The sequence below is a fragment of the Zingiber officinale genome, chromosome 3B, assembly GCF_018446385.1.
Source record: "Zingiber officinale cultivar Zhangliang chromosome 3B, Zo_v1.1, whole genome shotgun sequence".
NCBI classification, from domain to species: Eukaryota; Viridiplantae; Streptophyta; class Magnoliopsida; order Zingiberales; family Zingiberaceae; genus Zingiber; species Zingiber officinale.
In genome coordinates, this window is record NC_055991.1 from 14,918,903 (window position 1) to 14,931,154 (window position 12,252).

The following is a 12,252-nucleotide window of genomic DNA, read 5'->3' on the forward strand; positions in this document are numbered from 1 at the left end:
GGTGTCCTATCGCGTGGAGACCGTTGAGGATATCTTTGATTCTCGCGTGGAGCTGACTTGCCGTTTCTCCTTCCTGCATTTTTATATTAAAAATTTTATTTAACAGCAAATCTCTTTTTGTTACCTTCGCGTCGCTTGTTCCTTCGTGCAGCTCGATCAGTTTATCCCAGAGCTCCTTAGCGTTTTCATGCGGTCCGACCCGGTTCAGTTCTTCTCGTGTTAGTCCGCAGTGTAGAGTGTTGATGGCTTTGTTCTCCATTGATGCCTTTTTCTTTAAATCATTTGTCCATTCTTCAGGGTCTATTATTTTCCCGGAGTTGTCTACTGGAATTTTATAAGCCTTTGTGACGCTCATCCATTGGTCGTAGTCTGTCTTCATGTAGACCTCCATTCTTCTCTTCCAGTACGAAAAATCATCCCCGTTGAATAGGGGAGGACGAACTGTGCTGAAGCCTTCTTGTTGAGACATCTTATCCTGCACACACTAAATTAACTAGAAAAAAAATTCCAAGACTTCGTCTTGGATTAGCAGTGCGGTAAAAAATAGAAACTCTAAGTGTAACGAAAAAAATCTTCCAAAAAGATAATAATATCAGTTTGGAATTAAAAAATATTTCACCCCCTGTCTGATTGGTGGTTGCACCAAATCAGAGCGGTACCCGCTCTGATACCACTTGTAAGACCGATAGGTTCGATAGAGGGGGGGGTGAATATCGATTCGAAAATATAGAGTATTAGCGCAGCAGAAAAGTAAAGTAGACACAGTTGTTTTTTACTTCGTTCGGAGCCTGTGACGACTCCTACTCGAAGGCCCGTGGTCCTTGACCACTTTCGTTGGGCAATCACTAGCAATTCGAATATAATTACAGAATGAATACAGGAAATGCTTAATGAAACAAAGTAATACCGACAAGAAAATTAACCAAAAACGAAGAAGCACTTTGTCGGAGCTTTGTTAGCGTCGCAGGAACGTAGAGCAGTGGGACCAGCAGTCGAAAGTTCTCAGTTGATGATTGATTCTGAAGCTCCTGCCTGGGGCTTCTTTTATATGCTGTCCCGGGCGCCTGAATCCCTTCCGGGCGCCTGGAATGTGACGTAGCTGCACAAACCATGATGCTCCACGTGGCGACGACTCGGCTGGATGAAATTTGCCTTCCGCCCTGACCTCCGGTCGCCCGGACCTCCGGGCGCCCGGACCCCTCTTCTCCAGAAAGTCCTTCTCCTGCAAGAAAAGGTTAGTCCGAGGCAAATGTACCCTGCAGCAAAAGAATGTTAGCACAGTTTTATAGATGAGCAAAGTATGACTTAGATTCCGTCTTTCCGAGACCGGAATCTAGTCACGATCTCGACTTAGATATCCGAAATGGATCTAAGCCGGATCGACGCCTAATGTTCCCTACCCGGGAACGCGTCCTCGCAGTCACTCCCCTCCAGTGACTTACCTCACTTACCTGCCAGACGTCCGGTCAGCCCGTCTGGACTTCTCGCCAAGCGTCCGGTCAGCCCGTCGACCCGCTTGGACTTCTCGCCAGCTATCCGGTCAGCCCGTCGACCTAGCTGGACTTCTCGCCAGCTATCCGGTCAGCCCGTCGACCTAGCTGAACTTTTCCTGCACACTTGATAAAGGTGTCAGACAACAACACACCTAACTTAACCTGATTTGTCATTCATTAAAACCTGAGTTAGACCGTTAGTGCTAACCGCACCAACAGCATTGTTCTAAGCACAAAGATGAGAGTAGTTAGAAGAATTGTTGTTCTTAATGCTCTGGTCATGATTACTTATATAAACTTGTTCTTAGAGCCTGGAAGGCCTTCCTGGTGCCCCCAACTTGGCATCATCAAATCCAAATTAATCGCACCTTATCCCAACTCGATCATATCATGGTTCGAGCGAATAGAACAATTTGGGCACCTGGACCTATCCATGTTCCTAGACCTCCAAGGTGACTTGAACTAGTCTGGGGTGTCCGAAACTAGTCTGGGGCGCCAAAACTCCGACAAGCCAGAAAGTGGTCTAGGGCGCCCGAAACTCTAGGGTTCCAAGAGCTGGTCTGGGGTGCTCAAACCAGCTTCGAGGCATCTAGATATGTCCAGGTTGTTGGTTGTGTCTGGTTTGCATCTATCTACTCCCCAGTCTTGCTTCGAGCTCCAAGTTCTTATAAGACAAACATACATATACAAACAAGGAACCTAGCCTAATCTTGTAAGTTTACCTGATCTACTAGGCTTACCTTTTGTTTGAAGTTCACTCCTCCAAGACTTTACCACCAGAGGATTACTCCCTTAGGATTTTCCTTTGCCAAGCATCCAATAATCCTTGACCTGATTAGGCTTGCTAGTCACTTGGTAGACTACTCACCCTTGCCAGACATCTGATCACCTTGATCTTCCTGGACCAAGCATCTGGTCACCTTGATCTGTTTGGATTTTTCTCTTATCAAACATCTAGTTCTCTCTAATCTGCTAGGACTTTTTCTTTACTAGCCATCCAATCACTCTTGACTTGACTAGACTTTTGCCTAACATCCGGTTCTCACTAACCTTATAGGTCTTTCTTTTGCTAATCATCTGGTCACATTTAACCTGACTAGACTTGCCATTTCTAATCATCCGATCAATTATTGACCTGAATAAACTTCTCTATGCTAGTCATCCGGTCAATCTTGACCTGACTAGACTTTTCACTTCCAAATATCAGGTTCTATTTGGATAACCCTTAGTCAAAGCTGACTAGACATTGATATATTATTAAACATTGAAGCCTTGGAGGATGTTTGCACTAACTGTTATATTTGAGAGGTATCCTAAGGCAATCACCTTAGAAGTTGTATTATTTATTTGATAAATAAATTCATTATTTGAGCATATAATTTCTATATATATGATTTGATCTTAAACTCAATTAATAAAATCTACAATACAATGCATAACATGAGAAGAATTGTATTGGATCACAATTAGTGGGTATCTCATCATGTATATTTATGCAAATTTTAAAAGATTCCCTAATCGATGAATTGATGAGACTAGATATTATCGATTCTGTAAGACTAGCATATGTTATACTCCTTGGTTTAACCAAGCAATCGGTCCTCACAAGTTGGAAACATTGGGATGTTAATTAACATATGAATGCTAATTAAGAGTAACTAGTTTATTGTATTTGACCTGCTATGAGACCGTATGATTCTATACATGTCAATGAAGATCTCATTGCAGCTCAAGTACAACTTTCCTTAGACTTGAGGTATTCAAGTCATCTTGGTCATGCAGACTTATACTTTGACCTCTTGGCAATCATCTCCTAAGTGGTGCAAGTTTGGGATGATTGGGGATAAGTCAATGTCCGAAGATGTTTGAATAACCTACAGAAGATTCATTGCTCCTTTTATAAGGAGATATATACCTTATGATCTCTTTTAGGATTATTACTTGTAAGTCTTTAGCCAAAGCATTACATGTAAAGAGGATGATCTTCTTGGACATGTATTTGAGTAATTGGAATCCATAGGACAAGGAACTACAACTTGGAATGAGTGTGACGTAGTAAGCCTAGTAGGGACTAACACATAGACCATGTCCTGAATCAAGTGAGTATAAGATGAGTGAAAGAAATAGACACACTGAAAATTGTAGCTGTTGTAGGGTTCAGAATTATTCTGAGATCAACTATGATTTTTCAGTTAATTGAAAATCATAATATACTGCTATATGTCACTTATGATCAATCCATAATTAATTATTAATTATAGACGACTAACATAAACTGGGAACCTATTAGGTCACACACACTATGAACATATCCAAAAGACTTAAAATAAGTTTGAGAATTGAATTATTAGATTGCGAGAAACTAAGTCTGATAGGACCAGACGAGAAGCAAATGTGGAAGATATTTATCGCACCAAAAGCGATGGTGGGCCACACCTCTTGAAAACAAGATTTGATTCATTATGATTTAGTAATAAACTAAATTGGTTTGATTTAGTTATGAACCAAAAATTATTTGATTATAAACTAAGATGGTTTGGTTTTTGAACCAAACTTAATACTAATGGATCGGGTTGGTTTAAAGGATTTGGGTTTGCATTATGACTTGCTCAGTTGCTCCCCAAGTTATTGTGAAGAGGTATAGATATAGCCCTCCATGAGGAGAAAAAATCAATGATTGATTGGAACTAACCTAGTTCTAAATTAGGTTTTCTCCTCTCCTCATCTCCTTATCTCCTGACCATCGTCGTCCAAAGGAGTTGCCACCGCTCTTTTAGCCGTTGCCGCCCAATGCTAGCCTCCCCTTTGCTATGAATTGCCCTTCGGCCTCCCCTGCTACCTCCCGTCGACCACTAAGTTGTCGGACAGTAACTTGAAGTTGCTATCCTCTTGCCGTCGATTGCTTCCAGCCTGTGGTTGGCATCTCAGCCGCTGGACAACTCCTAACACTGACCTCACATCCGCCAATAGTAACCCCTTGGCTACCGGACAGCAAGCTGAGGTTGATGTCCCCTTGCTTTGTGTCGTCGGGTTGCCCTCGCCACCAGCCACAAAATCGAGTCGGGGGACTCTCTTGGATCTCGTCATCTCCTCCCTTTAGTTAGTACCAAATCGGAGATGAAACTTGTGGCTTTTAGAAGTCGTCTTGAAGATATCTCGGTGTGGATATCGATAGAGGCAAACTTGGTTAAGTTTGCTAGCTAATGTCGTTTTCTCTACACATCATTCAGTAGGTATAATTTCTTTATGGAAGTTTTTATTCTATGATTATGTCTATACGTGTGAATCTTATATATATGTGATACGTGTTGTAATAATTTAGAAAATTATTATGCTTGTTTTTTGAAAATAAATTTTAAAATGCGCATTGAAACACTCAACACCAACAATCTCTCATGTTTAATGATACTCTTAAATTAGGTTTAGGTGTTAAGAGTTTTATGCCAAACTGATGGCTACTAGATTTCTCTAATTTAAAGTTCACTCTACACACATCAAAAAGAATAAATTACCTAAGGTTTCCTAAGGTTTTGCCCGAACAATAAGATTTTTGAAAACATTTAGAATATTTTGAGATAAAGCACGGTTTCCAAAACAGATTGTAAAATTGTTTTAATTTCCAAAAGATTTCCAATTAAGTTTTAGGGAAATAATGTTTTTGAAAAACACATGTTAAAACACTTATTCAAAAAAAATGTTAAGCCATTGTTTTCAAAACTAATTTTGAATTAAATTCTTGTAAGTAGTTTAAGGTTTTCAAAAAAAAAAAACATTGCAAAGTATTTAGGGTGCATTTAGTTGGGAATTATCTTTGATAACCTTAGTTATCCATCCAAGGTTATCAACAAAAACCCTGTTTGATTTAGGTAATCGATGATTACCGAGTAATGTTTCATATCCGACACGTCAGCAAAAGGTGCATGTAACCCGAAATCGAAAAACTGAGGTTTTTCTTGATTCCGGGGTTAACAAAATTTTTACCCAAAATACCCTCGAATATTAGAAAAATGTGATAAAAAAGAAAAACATAAAGAAAAAGCTGAAAAATATAAAAATAAAATAAAAAAACTTTAAGAAAAAAAACGTAAAAAATAAAAAAATGTAAAAAATAAAAAAAACGTAAACAAAATTTTAAAAATAATTATTTTTTTAAAAATAAAAAAATGGAAAAAAATTTAAAAACATAAAAAATTAGAAAAAAAGTAAAAAAATTTTAAAATTTTAAAAAAAAAACAAAAAACGTATAAAAATAAAAAATATAAAAAAATAAAAAAAATATTAAAAATATAAAAAAATAAAAAAAAAAATATTAAAAATATAAAAACATAAAAAAATAAAAAAAACACATTAAAATAAAGGAAAACGTGAAAAAAATTAAAAAAAAGTAGAGTTTAAATAATAATAATATGTATGGTTGATTTTGTAACTGAGGTTAATATAGTAAAATATTAAACTAGGTTATGTATTAAAACCTTCAAATAAACAAGTTTTTGTTATATTACTTACGTTGAACCAAACAACATTTGATTATGTTTTATTTCCCATAAACTTGGTTATGTTATTACCAAGTAATCACATAACTAAGGTTATACATGATAACTTGAACCAAACGCACCCTTAAGGATTTTTCCAAAAAATTTGTGTCAAATACTTAATTTTCTATATACTTTAAAGATTTTTTAATAAACTTTTCAATGTACTTTCAAGAAATTTTTAAAGCATTTTGAAGAAATTTTGGGGAAAAAATCAAAGCATTTTCAAAATAATTTTAAATATTTTTGAGTTTTTCAAAGAATTTTTAAAAAATATATATTTCAAGGATTATTCAAATTCTTTTCAATGCATTTTCAAAGTTTTTTTAAGAATTTTCAAAAATATTTTTCAAAGGTACCTCCTACTTAAACTAACATACTGTGATTATCCTGGTTAACCACAAGAAAATCTACCTAAATATCTATGGATCTAGATATACTAAGTTAACTTATGGATCTTGACTCTAAGTGCGGGCCAATAAACATTATTTTTAAAAATATATATATAGGTTTTCAAAAAAAGTATTTATATAATACACCCAATCAAACGTGAAATACATTTAAAAACTAATATATTAAATCACTATTTTGAAAATAATTTTAGGAAAATATTTTATAAGTTTTAAAAATCTTTTCAATTTTATAGTTCTTGTCATCTCGCTTATTCTAAGTGTCTCAATACAATCAATCATGGTAATATTATAGGTTTTGTGAGATGATTTTTAGTTTTACTTAATTTAAATTTTAATTTTGAATTGGTAGAGTGTTTAACCTTGTGTTAAATCTAAATTTAGTCATCAGTCTGTTAAGTGCATATTACAAAAATTGTCTTCCAGGTCATGACAAGGCATAGTGGCTTTCTCGGGTTCGAAGCACGATCACTTCCTTAGACAAAACCATTTTAAGGAAAATTACACACTCAACCTACTTTTTGAAAAACTCTGTTCTAATTAGTCTAAAATGTGATGAGGTAGTTTTAGTCAATTCCACTTAGCCAAGCTGACCATGTAGGGAACTCATTACTCCACTTGACTATCTAGACTAAGTTTCCCTAACGTACTACTATTTCTAGTACAATGTTGGGCAAGAATCAAATCATCTTTTTCCTATTTAACCATTCAAGATTAAGTAAGAAAGTAAAGCTAGCATGATGACATGACATGACATAAATAAACAAAAAATAATTAATTGAAATGTGCATGCGTATGTGGCAAAAGGTGATTCGCTTGCTCCCAGCACCCTCACCAACCCGTTCTTAGGCCAACACAGAGGAGGTACATCAGGGTGACTATTAACCATTAGTGCAGGTGACCAAGACATAAGGAAGGTATGATCTGACGTGTCGAGTTTTGGCCTGAATACCTCATGTGATAACACATCATGCCTTAACTACCGCACCGCCCTGAGGGGACAAATAAAAATATGCATATGTATGGCATGTAATGAGTCAATCAAATCAAACATTTATTAATTAATTTCTAATAATGTATCAAATTCTCGATTGGAAACATCTCACATGAACATGTGAATGTGTCAACCCACTTTGACATATTTTTATTTTTATTAGATTTATTATGGCATTATAGTATAATTTTATTAATTAGTTCTATAATTATAAGGTACTTGATTATAACTTGGTTTATGACTTAAAAAAAATCATTTGAGTATAATATTTTATTTTTTGAAGCATTAATTTCTTTTTCTATATATTTTTTAATTTTTTTTTAATAATTATGGATTTAATTTTTGAATTTATATTTTAATTAATTTTTGTTTCATAATTAAATTGAACTTGATTATAATTAATTCTAACATTTAATTTTGATTTTCTTATGTTTAGATTTGATTTGTTAAAATTAATAGATTTATTTTCTTGAATTTTGATATTTAATTTTAAAAATTTTGAATTATTCATTGTTTCATAATTAAAGGGTAATTTATTATAATTAATTTTAAGATTTAGTTTCAAATTTTTAGTATTTAAATTTGAATTTGTATAATTAAAATTTATAGATTTATTTTCTGAGTTTTCAAGATTTAACTTTGAATTTTTTATATTTAATTTCTCATTTTTAGTATTAAAATATGAATTAGTATAATTAAAATTTATAGATTTATTTTCTGTGTTTTCAAGATTTAACTTTGAATTTTTTATATTTAATTTCTCATTTTTAGTATTGAAATTTGAATTAGTATAATTAAAATTTATAAATTTATTTTCTAAATTTTTTAAATTTAATTTTTAATTTTACAGATTTAATTTTATATTTTAAGTATTTAAATTTTTAAAATTATAATTTGGATCTTAGATTTATCTTGATTATTTGAATTATTAATTGAATTTAAATTAATATATTTGATTTAGATTTATTATCTTATCAAAATTATAATTTATCTTAAATAAAACTTGATTATTTTCTTGATTAAATTTATTAGTTAATTCTGAATTATTAATAATTAAATTATTCAAATTAGTTTTATTTTTTTAATTGACTTATTAATTAGGTTTGGATTATTCAGATTTAAATTTTATTAATTGAATTATTATCTAAAATTGGATTTTAATAATTATATCTATTTCTAAATTTTTAATTGAGGTTGAATTATTAAGTAAATTTGAATTTTTCAAATCAAAGTTATCATGCAACTTATTTAATTTATTGCATAGGCTCGACATTACTCAAACTGATTAATCATATTTTTTTTTCTAATTTATTGCAAGAATGAAATATTATCTAATTTAACATACATTCTAAGGGTATTTTTATAAATTATAAAATAATTAACCTTTTTTGTAATCCCTAATTTTGTGGACTGTTTCGTTTTATTTCTGGGAATTTGTTCTTGTAATGTCCGGATCTCTACCACTTAAAGCATGTGATGTGCTTTTTGTTCCTCCATACTCTTAGCATTAGTTCCTCCTTTAACGTCGGTAGTGCGATTTTAATTTTAAAGTAGGTCATTTATTTTCATAGTGCCACCTAGAAAAAGGACCGGCTACAGCTCGAGTAATCGATTAGCTGACTCCGCTAATTGTCTAATTGTTAAATCAACTACTCAGTTGATTGTAAACTCTTTGCTCAGGAACATAATGCTCTCTATTAGACTTTTTTACAAACTCTAGTAAAATTTTGTTTCTACATTTTTTTAATAGTTTGTAAGAAAAAAACAAACATATTTATTTATTCGCCTTTTGATAAAGGAGTTTTACTGGTAGGATGGTAGATATGATCCACCTAACCGATTAAGAAGTTGCAAAGTAGGACTTAGCTTTTAAGTGGATTTAGATGGGTCTTTGCTTTTTGGATAAAATAAAATCAGCGTGGAGACATTTGAAAAAGAGTATAAGCGTTGCCCCCAAAAGTAGCTATAAGTATTAGTATACTTTGTCAAATTGCTTTTGAATTCAAGGCACAATCCACGGAACCTAATCCCTCTTATGAGTTGAACATCCAGATAAGAAATGAGAAGCAAAATTACAACCATAAGATGACCAGTCAGACCTGTTTATGCGTTGTGTGAGAATGGACACGACATGATTTAATATGCCGCCATGAACTAAGGTTGCATCTAAAATTATGAAATTATTAGAAGACGCATTTAATTTTTAGATTTTTCAAAGAACATATTAGTTTTTTATTTTATCCTTCTCATTAACTACTATGGTGTTATGATATTGTATTTTAAAAATCAATACAATTTTAATATTGCGTAAATTTTAAAATTAATATTATTACGATATTACTTTTTGAAATGTAACACTACAGAGTTATTATTCTTTGAAATTCCCACTATAATTATATAGTTTTTTTTAATACAGTATCACACTAATTCACGAGAGAGATAAAACAAAAAATAAATATGTCGTTATATAATCTAAAAGTAAAATACATCTTTTAGAAATTTTACACATTTAAATGACCCTCTCTTTGATAAAAAGCAGTTAAATATGAATTATACTTGATCTAGCCTAAAGCTATATCTGTCGAACTAAATATATAACAATAAATAAAAATTCAGAATAATAAAAAAAAGTAATGTGTAATTGGGTACCTATAAATGAAGATTCTTAGACATAGCTATACATATTTGTTCTCAAAAAAATAATGTTGGACGAAACGAGCTGTTTGTTTGTCTTTTACAAAAGAACCGTATATATATTATTATTATTGCTAGTTATCCTAAATACATATAAATTAGTACCACATACTTATAAATAAGACTTAGTAAAAATATGTTAGACCCATGCAGTAATGCGCAATGTGCGGATGATGCTTGAGAACCCGAGCAGTAAGCTATTGAAATGGATTCTCTCTCATTCCCAATCTCATAAATTGAACTGGTAAGGATATGCTAGGCTCATGCAATAGTGCAACGTGAGGGTAATGTAGGACCCATTTTACTGATAAGATCACCAATTTTGCTACTTTAGCAACTTTGCTAGTTACTAAAAATTCACAATTGTTCTATTTTCTCATACTATCAATGTGCAGCAGTCAAATATGACCATTTTCTTCTCGAGACCTTTTACTTTTTTTTTTCATGACATAGAAGTTAGAATTCATTCTTTTATTTACTTTTATCCACGTGGGGAGGAAAGAATCATCTCTACTTGGCGACAAAATGTATCTGGTACACAATGGGGGCCTTCATTTTTCTTTTAATAGGGGGTTTGGGTATGACTTTATATGCTTCTAATGAACCTACATTAAATTTTGAAAAATTAGCTAATCAATTATATCTTGTGACTCTTAAATTGGACTTGGTAAGGATACGCTAGGCCCATGTAATAGTGCAACGCAAGGGCAATGCTAGAATCTCAGCAGTAAGCTACTGTAATGGACTGTATTTCATAATTTAATATCACACTTAATCTTAGCCAAAAAGTCGTGAAAAGTATACTTTCTAACATCATTGGCCCAAGATATTCATAGAAGTTTCTCCGCTCGCGGTTTTGTCAATCCTAAGATGTGAGATTAAAGAGAATTATAACAATATATATTTTTTATATAAAATAATTTGAGAAAAGTATTAACAAGTCTTAAAATTATTTTAAATATGAAAAAAAGACATTTACGTAATTTTATTTTGGGTTTCACCCAAATTAGTTAGGAAAGAATTTAAATTCTTAATAAAATAATATAAAATTATTATTATTATTATTTTATTTTTTCCTTCCCTATTTTAGAAGTTTTAGCCTCTGTTTACTCTGAAAGAAAGAAAGGGGAAGGAAAGGAATGGATGATGGAAAAAATTCTATAGGGAAAGGTAGGAGAAAGGAAAAAAAGAAAAGAAAAGAAAAGAATCAAGGGTGAGAGAAAATAAAAGCTCTCCGTGGAAGAAGGGAAAGAAATGGAATTTTTTTTAAAAAAAAAACAGAGAATCACGGGTTCCCTCGTGCTCGCCCTTGCCCTCACTCGTGCTCGCCCTCGCAAGGTCGCCGACCTCGCACGCTCACACTCGCCCTCGACCTCACAGGGCCACCGGCTTCGCTCGCTCGCCCTCGCTCATGCTCACCTGCCCTCGCTCGCGCTCATCCTTTAGGCCATCAACCCTGCTTGTCTTCTTGCCCTCACTTATGTTCGCCCTCGCTTGTGCTCCCCCTCATAGGGTTGCTAGCCCTGTCCCTTCGCAATGTCACTGGACTTGCCGTCACTCCCTCACGCTTGCCCTCAAGAGGACCGCCAACTTCGTGAGCAACCACTGTGATCTCTCACCCTCGAGGGGCTGCTAGCCCCACAAGCAACCTCCAAGGACGCTCGCCCTTGGGGGCCGCCGAGCTAGGAAGTGACCTCCTAGGTCGCTTTGCTTGCTCTTTGTGGGCCGCCGACCCCTCGAGCAACATTCGAGATCACTCATGCTCGTTGGGCCATCTCCTCCCTAGCCACATGCATCTCCCTCACAAGGCTATCGGCAGAAAAAGGACATCAAGTGTAGTCGTCTATCAATGTCTTGTATTGTTAATAGTGATGATGAGAAATAGGTATACATGTAATGATAGAAGGGATTTGTTTTCGCCGGATTTGGATGGAAGCAAAAATAATTAAAAAAAAAAATTATCTATGAAAGGATTTATAAATCCGTCAGTTCATTTGGTAAACAAAAGAAAAAGAAAATAATTTCTTATGTTTTTCAAAGTAAATAAAAGAAAGGAATAAAATCATTCTTTGTGAAATAAAGAGAGGTTTTTCATGATAAAAATGTTTCAATAGTTTTTATTTTCTTCC